Genomic DNA, 12,399 nt, shown 5'->3' with positions numbered 1-12,399 from the left:
TTAAGTACATCCGTTTGTCAGCGGATAGCGCGTTGAAAAGTAGGTCTCACGGTGAAGTTAACGGTCTTCGGTTCGTTTCGTACTAGACGGTAAAGGTGTAGTTTAAAATAAAGCCTATTGAAAACAAGTGTAAATGGGGCATGGCTGATGGCCATATTTCACGGAGGGACCCGGATGTGGCGGGCCAATCCCCCAACCCGAAGAGAGAGAGCGAGAGGGAATGTATTGTTTGCGTTTCAATTTAGGTAAAGCCTCGTGAAATATACTTTAGTTTTCGGACTCGTTCGAAAGAGCTTACTTATTTTTCATCCCGAAGCGAACGTATATTATGCTAAGCCTAAATCTAACCAGATATACTTAGGCAAACATGCACCTAAAATATGGAGGTGAGATTACCTTTGTTGAATTCCGAATAATGCGTAAGGGAAGGCGGGTATAATTTAAGTGCGAATTGAAGGTTTTATTATATACTTTAATATTTTCGTGGAACGTTTCTTAGAAAAATGTGTTTATAACGTAGATGGAACGTTTTAAAATGGACCGCTTTTATGACGCGAGTAAATGAATGAATAAATGAATAAATGAATGAATGAAAGATTAAACTTTAATCCCCAAAATTTAATTTAAAGGTCGGTTGTGTTAAATGTTTAGCACTATTAGAAATCTGAAAATGTGCTAATATGGCCTTAAAGAAAATAAATATTTAAAAATTTTCACAAAAAGAAAGAACAAAAATTTTAACAAATTTACAATCATCTTGTACATTAACTTAATTAAACCTAAGAGGAATTTTTGGAGGTATCCGGTTTTGGAAATTAGGTAGCGAAACGCAAACACTTTAATTTAAATTAATTTTTAGACAAACTGAATTGTTCGAGTTACCTGGTTTCGGAAATAAGGTAGCGAAACGCAAACACTTTAATTTAAATTAATTTTTAGACAAACCGAATTGTTCGAGTTACCGCATGGTTTTGTAAATAAGGTATTGAAACGCCAACACTTTAATTGAAATGAACTTTTTGACAAGCCAAATTTTTCGAGTTACCTGGTTTTGAAAATAATGTAGCGCAACGCGAACGAGTTAAATGGCGCCTGTAACAATTGGCACGAAATTCAAATATGACAATAGTGCGTACGCGGGTTGTGGGAGGTTGTGGGGTCCCGCGAATTGGCCAGAAATTTCACTTAAAATTAAAATTTCTTAATGCAATGTAGTTCAGAAATGATCAGTACTAACTAAAAATAATATTCAACCATAAGAACCTAAAAACAATTTAGGCAAAAATCGCCTAAAATGGAAAAATAATTAACTTCTTGTTCTCCGATTCCAAAAATGTATAACGGCCTAGCGAGGGCATGCCATATGCTTTCGATTGACTGACCCTTCCAGACCTAATTGTTGAAGAGTTATGTGGAATACGGCAGCATCGGCATCAGTTACACTGTACACAAAAATCCATTAGGATTGTGTTAAAAATCGAGCAGCACTGCATCAACAATAAATTGGTTTAAAAAAAAATAGTTGAAGCTAAGGATTCCTTCACTCTGTAACGCAATCTTAAATTCTTAGTATATATACAATGGTTGGCTATATTTACTTCTACCCTAAAATCAATTTCAATCCTTTTCATTTTTCCCTTTAGGCTCGAAAAATGTCTAACAATATATAGACACACAGTAAAAGAAGTAACACAAAAGAATTAAAGCTAGTTAGAGAACCGCAAGCGAACTTATATATCGCCTAAAATATCCCCCCCCATCAGATCCCAGGAAAATAAGAAAGGTGCAAATTCAATTTCATTTTAAAACCCTTTTCGTTTTTCTATTGTTATACAAATTCCCGGAAACCAAACATTGGGTTTTGAGCTTGCCAATTTTTTACCACTAACACGAGTCCGAGGTCGCTCACGCCGAGGGCTTCCAAACCGTTTCCAGGCGTAGTTGTTACCCGGCTCCTACCTTCAACGAAACAGTACGGTAACCCTCTGTTCGTATATAAGAAGTAAAGCTCACACAATGACGGATCTAGCGAATGGATGTATACCTAATTTCGCTGGGATTTAACAATAGATTTCTCTCCGGAACTTTCATCATCTTCAGTTGGCTTAAACAAATAGGGGAGCTCTTGGTGTCCCCTTTTCCGGCTACAATAGAGACGCCACCATTCAATGAGAACCCCACGGAGACAGCCAGTGCGGGGACTATAGTTTCGCGTCCCCGGGACATACGGAGGGACTTTGAGGGGGATCTCCGTTAGGTGGCGACTGTCTAGGGACTGTTTTTTGCAGCCTGATAGTACTGACACTACCTACCGACAAGTAACCGCCTTCAACCTTAGTGAAAACGTTCTAACGTTTAGACATATACTAACGTTTGCCTAAGAGTATGTAGAAACGACTCAATAGTTCGGTCCTAGAATTTTTTCGTTTTATTTGAAAAACGAGTATTGCATCCACGATGGTATAGATCTAAGGTTTGCCATTCGGGATAAAAACATATTTGTAAAGATCTAATGATTTCCATTTTTAAGAAATGTGAAATTTTAGAAAGTTATATTTATCTTGACGAAATTAAGAGTAAATTTACACGTCAAAACTGTCTTTGGAGAGTGTGAGTAAATCGATTTAAGTACTTTAAAAACTTTAAAAAAAGTATCTCTTTAAACCCTAACAAAATTTGTTTGGTAATTTTTTTTCCAAAATCATACTCAAAATTCGGCAGATTAAAATTAGACTTTGATTGTCATGCTGCGTTAATTAATTTAAATTAAGAAAATGAAACAAGAGAAAAACAATACTATTGACCACGCTGAAGTTAATCGTTACGAAAAACTAACCAAACTTGATTCCAAAATTATATCCAAAATTGGGCAGATTCAAATTAGACTTTCATTAAATATTTCAATCAAAAATGAGTTAAATTTGATCTAAATACAATGTTTATTCGAATTTGATCAGAATTATTTGATCCAAACACAATTGGATTCAAACTGGATGTGTTTTGATTCCAGTTGCATCCAAATTTGGACTTTGTACCAATTCAATTTCTTAAGGGATAGTTCTAAATACAGTTTATCCTAACCACAAAACCCAAAATATTTAACACGTAAGGTTGAGAAACTTCAGGGTTGGTTTTCAGTGAAGCGGAAGAAGCGAGCACTACGTTATAGCGTTCGGCAAAGGCGTTCTTTCTTATACGCTTAAGCGCGGGTAGGGTGATTCTGGTTTTCGATAGAGTAGGGAACCGCTCGTTCAAACACGGGCAAAGATTGAAGAGACTTTGTTTGGATTTCACACTATTTCCGAATCTCGACGGGGTTTCTAGTCTTCCCTCTCTCAAACCGCGCCCGGGGGTGACACCCCGCGCTACGATTACGTCCGCAATCTATAGTCCCAAGAAGCCAAAACGATTTTCTACACGAACGCAGACTGTACCGTTTTCGTTCCAACGAATTAACTGCTCGGTAAGTGTGGAACGGAGTATAGAAGCTGCCATATTGCCAGCGTAAGGTTGGGTGTTTCGTCTCGGGACACCCCGGAGGTTTCCCTCCTTTTTTCGGCGCCAGGCAAATATAAAAATCTCCATCAAATGCCTTCGTCAAAGATTCAAAGATTTCAATCCCGCAAAGTTTGGGAGGGATGAAAAGTCCGCGGAACTTTTGCGGGAACGCGACGAGAAGGAAATAAAAAAAAATCAATACGAAGACGGAAAAATGCCTGAGATCTATTTCTGAAAACCGAGAAAAATGATTTTCCACTCAGATAATGTTCCTATCTGAGTACGCTCTCTTTCTCGCCTTACAGCCGAGTAAAAGAGAAGATGCTCGTTCAGAGATGGAAGCCGCGGAATGGAATGCGAGGTTTGACGCGAAGTCTGATGAGATGTTGATCAGCAAAGGGCTGCGGAACGGATAGCGCTGCACGTTTGATGTTGGAGGTAACGCATCCGGCCTAAGGACCGAAATCAAAGGTGTAAAATAAACCAACGGATATCCTTCAAATATATTAAGTTTTTGCGACACGAAGTGGCCAAAGGAATTGTCGTTTTGGAAAGGAAATATCTCATCATATTTTACAAACTATGGGAACGGTCATAGCGTAACGGAAGGTTTGAAACCCGCAGTATATATTAAGTTTGGTTAATTTCATGTTCTGGAAACCTATTTTTCAATTGATTTTTAGCAATAGGCCGATCCCGTCCTGTCATGGCGACTAGCGCATCACAGATTCATTCTTAGATTCATTGTAGAATTATTAATAAGAAAACTATTTGACATCTAAAAACTGTCGTCTAGTATATAGTGGTTCAACAACGAATCTAGAGATCAAACTTTGAATAATTTCTTGTTCTGGAAACCTATTCTAGAAATAGGCCAATACCGCCCTATCATGGCGGCTATAGCACGTCACGGATTGCTCCCTAGATTTATTTTAAAATTATTAATTATTAAAACTAGCTTTTATCTAAAACCTGTCTTCTACTATAAATGATGGTTCAAAAACTAATCAAGTAATATTTTGTTATAGTAGCAAGAATTTACACAATTTTGAACAACTAGTATATTTTTACCAATTTAGGATGGGATGGGCTTATTACAAAAGTTCTAAGCAACTTAATAATACAAATAATTTCTAACCGGTAAAGAAGTTCGTGTTCAATAGCTTATCCAGAAAAACATAATTACTTGTAATAACAAAAATTAATGTCTTAATTAAGAAAATCATGTAAAAATTAATTTAAAAAATAAAATAAAATTTGAAGTTATCAAAAAAACCACCCTTATAAAAGAAAAACGTTCTTTATCAGCAAATTATTTAACCATTATAGAAACGGTGAAATAAAAAAGAATTCGACTAATTCAAGGGAAGGCTTTGATTGGTACATTCGTGGGTATGGCGGTCCTTTCAACAGGATATCAGCTAGAATTGGGTATCGGCCTTTTGATAGTTTTACGATTGACTTTTATCCAGAGGCCAGCGAAAGTCCGAATCGGCACCGCGATAACGAGGCTCGTAAACTACGATTTAAGAATCCGAGCTTTTCTTCCAAGCGAAACAGATCGGCCGGAGATTGCCAATCAATGGAGCATTAAATAATTTACTTAAGGATACTCACCGAGATATGCAACCGGGAATGTTTCACCGCCGCTGTTTGGCTCTCGTCGACACACTCGACAGATAAGATAAACCGTTTTCTTTCTGTTGAAAGAAAAAGCGTAAAAAAGGCATTAATAAAAATCAATCATCATCGACAATCAAATTAAAACGAAAAATTTATATTTAGGTACCGTGTAGGAGCGTCTGCGGTTTGGCGACACTGATATGTGTTTGTAATTGGAAGTTACGGTTCGTTAGCGTAAGTGAAGGTTAGGTTAGTTGCGAGCGTTTTCGTGGGAAAATACTGTTGATGGGGACGCTAAAATTAAGTTGAAATCATTGTGCAAAAGAATATTTAACATCGTGTATGCCTACTGTATGACTATTAGGCTTGTTTATTAAAAGGTAGTATATTTTATTGGTCAATACCATTTATTTCTTAAAATTAGGAATATTTAAAACAATATTATAAATGAAATATAATCACAATACAATATAATAAAACAATGGTTGTTTATTGTACAATAAAACACTTTACCGGCAACCAAAATGTTATTTATTAAAACTTATTTCGTGGCATATAATAATAATAATAATAATAATAATAATAATAATAATAATAATAATAATAATAATAATAATAATAATAATAATAATAATAATAATAATCAGCTAGGCTAATACCCAAGGCACCAGCTTAGGCCTAAGTCATCAAGCGACTTTTAAAGCCATTAATTCAGTTGGCTGGGTTACAATGCGTAGGAGGAAGGTTGCAAGCCCTTCATGCCACGCGAGCCAACGGTTCCCCATACACTAACTATTACCGTTGTTTAAATATAATGCTAAGTGAACTAGATGGCGAATAAAGTAAGAAAATAGCTAAGGCCCGCAAAATTTGTTCCGAATTTAGAAAACCAGATTGGGTCCAAATTGTCAAAATCACAAAATTAATCGTTATACCCAAAAGAAAACTTATTTTTGAAATAAAAACAAGATGAAAGTTGCCGTCTGTCTTCAATTTAGAATTAAAATGTCATTAGTATAGTCGTAGTGCTGTTTTTGATCTTGATGCCAACGAGCTAAGATTCGTATTAAATTATTAGCGTTAAGAGATAAAAAGAAAATTTCGTTCGCGAGACGTCGTCGAGAGAATCTGTCCATTAAGGAATTGTACGTTTATTGGAATTAACTTTTCAGATAAATATCCTTGGAGAGCTTTAGTCTAGACTGCGCACTTGTCAGGTAAGGTAGGTGTACAGATTTTTCACTGCTAAAAGGTAAGAAAGGTTCCCTAATACGCGTGATCTGGAGGTTGCGGCTCCTTTTAAGGAGGCTAGAAATCTTCCCAAAGGTTAAAGTTTACCACAATCAACTGGCCTACGACAAAAAGCAACGAGAAAAATGAGATAACGAAAACATGGCCAAAAGCTTCAAATTGAAGGCGCTAGACTGTCTAACAAGTAGACGCGACGGACTGTAATATTGGATATATGGTCCGATTGACCCCGTCCGCTACCCAGACAGACAACCAGAAGAATATACCACTAGCCAAAGAAAAATGTGTCCCTAACTAGAAAAACGAATATAAAGCGCAACTCTTTCTAGGGAACGTTTTCTTCTATTTACGGCACTTTGCCAGTTATACATTAGAGTAGAAATAGGAATCTAGACTCGAGAAAGGCCCGGCACGCCATAACCGTATCTTCGACGAACCATATGGTGCACCGTCCGTCCACAGAAATAAAACGGCCGAAATTTATTCCATCTTTTCTCGTTATTAACACTGGCCAGCTCTACTAGATTGAATTTTCGTTTTTTATTTAAAAACACGCTCCCTAAATATTCCTAAAACGAAACTGTCGGCCAAAATTTAGGTTTAGCCAAACTTTTAACTGGAAAATTGGACGCTGGCATTGTGTTTTAGTTCAGAGAAAATTAAATTTGAATGGTTGAAATATTCCCGTGAGATTTAACTACGTAGTCATTTCTTATTTACAGCGCGCGTTTCGAGTCGTTCGTAGACTAAGACCAGTAGCGCTTTTAGACACTTTTGGATCCTAATCTAAAACAATTATCAACAAAGCTTAATTAGTAATATACACGTTAATGACGATTCAACGAGATCTGCTTATTCTCATCTTCAGACGTCGTCATAAATTTCGCTCACAATTACAGCCGTGCCAGCACAATCATAAAAACCTTGATAACATTCCTCATAAAGCCCATACAGAACACTCTTTCCTAGCATGTATAAACTATAAAGTTAACCTTAATTCCAGCCTCTGAACCCCGCGTGAATTATAGCGACAATTAGCTTTTTCTAACACACTTAAGACGTGGAAGGGAATCTACGGATTTAATACCAAAACCACGTAAGTTCAAATTAGGATAATCATAACCATAAAATATAAATACCATCCATGAGCAGACTCAGAGCCATTGGGGGCAAATCCAGGGCCCAGTAAAACAATAAATATGGGCCCCAAAAAGGTCAATATTACTAGAAAGAGTATTTATTACTTGAAATTTCTATAGATTTTTTGGGGAAATGTTGATACTAGGGTCCCAAGACAGGCTGGACTTAATTTGTTATGAATTTCCCTCTCTTATCGGGCCAGAGCCATAACTCTAGAGCCGAAAAAAACTCATCGAAAACCCTCCCACTGAGCCCTACTCGAGTTAAATGATTTTCGGTGCGAGACAACCATGACATAAACTCGCTAAAAGTCAAGAAAAGCGAAAATTACCAGTATAGTATATACAGTTTACCCGCGGGAAAAATAATACACTTGGGTGTCGCGTCGAGAAAATAGAAAAAAAAATTTGAAAAAGTAGTGTAGGAAACGATTGCCGCGACCACAAATAACTTTTATTTTTCATGACGCAGCGATACTACGTAGTGGTACGGGGATGGAACAAGAAAACTTTAGTTCTCGCGTATGCCAGAGATACGAGTAAGTCTGGGTCCGCGGAATCAGACGAAGTCGGTTGTGTATCCGCCCACACGTTACACCCCCGACCTCTGGTGTCGTTTCGGCGAAGCTCGACGTTATATACGGCGATTTATGAACTATTGGGAGCTCCGCAATGTCGCCAGTTTGGCACCTGACTATGACATCGCGTCGCGCTAGGAAGACGACGTATATATTCACGGCCAACTCCACCTCCTAGTCTCCCTCCCAAGTTGCCAAGGCACGCTTGTGAATTAACGATTGTAAGCCGATCAATTCAGGAGGGCCATTTTTAGACGCCAAGAGTGGAGGTCCTTTCCGTACGCTTGGTCCGTGTCGCCGCTGTACCGCAAGAACGAGGAACCCATAAGCCGGTGGTGGTTCCCACAACTAATCACTTATGAATATTAATGAGGTTCGTGGTATTAATTAGGGGCCGTTTCGACGCCTTGTAACAATGAGTTTCGACAATTCGGCGACACAATGCCGCTTAAGGAACTAGTGGGATATCAAATTTTTAAAATTGCGGTACGTTGCATTTTTTCGGGTGGTGTATTATTACGTACAATTCTACAAGGGGGTAAAACTGCGTTTGAACTTGGCAGTGAAAATATTTCCGTGGTTGGATTGCTGACTCATATCGTTCAATCATCGTAACATATCGTTTGTTTTTGTCTCGGGTTTTTTGACCTCTTAAAATAAACATATGTGACGTCGAGCAAATGTCTTCACTCAACAGCGGGAATTCAATAGACTCCTGTTTGATCGGCATCAGAGCTACCTTCAAATTTAGATATTTTTAAGTCCGTAGCACACACAGCGATTTCTTATCGGGAATGGCTCAGATGTTGGACGAATCCTCGAAAATTTGAGCAGGTTCGAGACGACAGGTGCACGATTGAGAAAGCGCAGAGCCCCAATTCGAACGAAACCAACGACGAAGCAACAAGCTGAAGTAGCCCTAGGAGGCAACGTACGCGAAGCCTTTGGAAAAAGAAACGCCGGCGGCTAGCGAAAGAAACGGGGCATCTAAACCAAATGTATATGCGAGATTCGGTTCCGAAATGAGCTTCCTCGTCAATGTCATCGAGATCTAGAGTCGCGTCCGCAACTAACGGGCACTTCAGTCGACGTCGGCGAACGTAACTTCACCTTATTCGCGCCTTCCAACGAAATGTACGATACCCAAAGCGGCAAACTTCTTTCCGCGAGCTGAGCTCTATAGTTCGTTTTATGAAAGTCCTTCCCCGCGCGTTATAGATTTCTACAAGCTTCGACTTTTGTCAACCATTTCAAAAGGGCCGATGACGGGAGCGCGGACATTTTGTGTGCTTAGGATTTCTGTTTAGGCTTAGCGTTCCGAATTGCCTTTCCAGCGATCAGACTGCCAAGATCGACTCGCCGGAGGAAGCCAACAGCGAGCGTACCGTACGAGGGTCGGTGGACCACCAGGGATTATATCGAAATGTGAGGAGACGTTTCGGTGGATGAACCCTCCCACGCGTATACGAATCCATCCACTCTCCGCTTTCTCACTCTCGGAGACGTTTCCCATTCAATACCCCGACGCCACCTTGCGGCTCCTCTTTTAACTTTAAATGCAGCTTTTTTTAAGCACAGATCAACGAATGGTCCCTGTATGCTAGCTTCAAGATAAATAGATCTATCGCCCATAAATATCTATATTTTTCTTCCTTGTCAGACCCGCCGTAAGAACGTGGTCTTACTTGACGCGTGCTAAATTTCCCGGTTTTAATAAATAAAGTGTTAATAAAAATGTGCTTCTCTTCACTTCAATAAAAATTTAAGTTATTTTTAAAGAAAAATTATTAATCGCCCAGCGTTATTTTGGTCGTCGAGTTCAAATATTTTAAACATAACTTAGCATATTTCGTAATAAACTTTTAATTATGATCATAGATTTGCATTTTTAAGAAACCAGGTTAACAACATAACTCAGCATATCTCGTAATGGCTTCAAAGGTCGCTCGATGACTTAGGCCTAAGGTGGTGCCTTGGGTATTAGCCTAGCTGATTATTATTAATACGTGTTAAATTATGAACTTATATTTTCAGTTCTAGGAAACCAGATTAACTTCCCCTCAAATAAAAATGGTCTTATAGGCACTTTAATAAAACATCTTTAAGGAAATCGACCAGAAGAAATATAACCGAGAGCCAGGACCTACAAGTTACTGTTTATTTGGTGCTTGTTGAAATAATGGAAACTTTTCACCTGTAAATAGAACGTCGTATTTTTGCTAAGCCTTAATATGTCATAAACACTTGTTGCATACCGTACAGGTGAAAAGTTTACATTATTTCAACAAGCACTATATAAAAAGTAACTTGCAGGTCCTAGTTCTTGGAAATATTACTTCTCGGCGATTACCTTGAAGATGTTTTATTGAAGCGTCTATTGCATTCTTAAAATCTAATCTTAAACAGCAAAATTGAACTGTTAAAATTTATTGGTACTAGAAGTTATTGAGCGATAAAATTTGTAGTATTTGTAGTGATTCAACCTCTCCCATATTCAAATTGACAAGAACCCTACAAAACATTATAGTTTTATTCCAGCGTTATGACGAACGCCTAAAATACGAGCCTATCTCAAAACACAGGCCATTGTCTATTTGGAATCTCATACGCGAAACGAAAATAATCTGCCTATAATCTAGACGTACAGCGGCCCATAACCGTCATTAAAATATGATGCTCCGAATGCCTTTAAAACTCATTATTAAAAGTGAGTGAAGGATGAAGAAGAAAAACTTCAGCCCGTTATTTTAAACTCGTTAATCACGTTCTTGGCTAAGATCCCTGCGGACCAAACTGCTCCGAGTCTATAGGTACGCGGCAGTCAGGACCTAGAGACATTACCCAGCGAGCTTCGGACGGGGGTACGTCAATGATCATCGCGCTGCCACCTTAGGTTGACCATTATTCTTCGACTCATTATTTACTAGTCCTTGGCTGTTGAAATCCTACGGAAAAGAGTATAACCGGGAGTTCGTACTCGAGATACACACACCAGTTTGCGGGATAAAGCACTTGACGGTTTTCCAAATCTAACCCGCCTCAGTTAACTAACCTCGCCGATTTTCGTTTCAAAAATTCCGATCACCACGCGGTGCTAGAGGTTTTTTTTTTAATGATACCGAATAGGTTTTCGCCGTTAGTATTTGATATCGGGGGATATCGTTTGAAGGAGAGGGTTCGCCGAAGTGGCCATGCTGGGGGAATCGACGTAATCAACAAGGCGTACCGTAATTCGACCATTGTTCGCTGGCACGTGCCCTTCTACCATCGAACTAGATCCCCCCCAACCGACGCGATATACGTAAGATTACGTACTTCGTAATGGTTTAATTTTTTTGCTACTGGGGTATTACAAGAGCGACACGTGCATAAAAAGGAAGTTATGATATTCCGGAAAATAATCTACGAATTCGTGCCAAATACTGTAGACTTCCCTTCGCGTTTCCCGTAAATTAAACCAGACGGCGCGACGAGTCGGCGCGTCTATAAATTTATATGGAACTTGATTTAATATATCTTCTCTACTAACTTTAATACATTAAAATTTAATTACATAAATTATATTATATTATATTACTATTTATTTTTTAAAAACTGACATAAATTTTTTCACTATTTAATTTAGTTCTTTTTATAAAGTAACATGGCCTTTTTGTTTTAATGTTGCTCTTACGTCACAGTCTCTTACTAAATTATAAGTCTACGAGCGCGCGCTGCAGTCACCAAATGAATATAGCTTTTTCTAGCGCGCGTGATAACTAACTGGTTTGCATTTTGAACCATATCAAATGATTTGATAATATCTTTGCGTAAATACAGATTATCTGATACCTGATACCTCTTAATTATTTATGTTAATGCGTGACCCAAAGTCATTTTTATCCCCTTGATACCTCACACCGGTATCACGTTTTCAAAGGCCAAAATGGCACAATAACGCATTATTATTAAAGGTTTTTTAAATAATCATTTTAGCAGATATCTTCACGAACCCTTCTATCAAACAGAACGACGAAGTTCCCGTAATCAATTCATTCTCATCGTAAACCAACTGTGAGGTTTTAATTGGGACAGTCTTTAAAATAAAATTGAGATTTTAAAATGTTTATGGGAAGGTATAAACGCATATAAAAATAACTGTAGTTATAGATAAAGCCGCTCCAAATCTGATAATATTTATTTCTAATTAGAGCTATACTGACGATGTTAGCTATAGATTTCACTACCTAAAGGTAAAGAGTTCGCTACCTGAAGGTAAAGAGTTTTCTATCTGTTGGTAAAGAGTTCGCTACCTGTAGATAAAGACTTCC

The 12,399-nt window shown here is 38.1% G+C and overlaps 1 protein-coding gene across 1 annotated transcript in view; it reads right to left on the bottom strand.

Moving 5' to 3' along the window:
* Positions 1-12,399, bottom strand: part of Ddr (discoidin domain-containing receptor 2) — a 221,474-nt gene that overhangs the window by 166,819 nt on the left and 42,256 nt on the right. The window contains exon 3 of the mRNA XM_090174440.1: positions 5,116-5,198. The gene's annotated coding sequence lies outside the window, so the exon portion shown is untranslated. The remainder of the gene's footprint in view (positions 1-5,115; positions 5,199-12,399) is intronic.

Source organism: Leiobunum rupestre, chromosome 5 (genome assembly GCF_980474605.1).
Source record: "Leiobunum rupestre chromosome 5, qqLeiRupe1.1.hap1, whole genome shotgun sequence".
Lineage (NCBI taxonomy): Eukaryota > Metazoa > Arthropoda > Arachnida > Opiliones > Sclerosomatidae > Leiobunum > Leiobunum rupestre.
The sequence above is the reverse complement of the archived record's forward strand: the minus strand, read 5'-3'. Positions and strand labels throughout refer to the sequence as shown.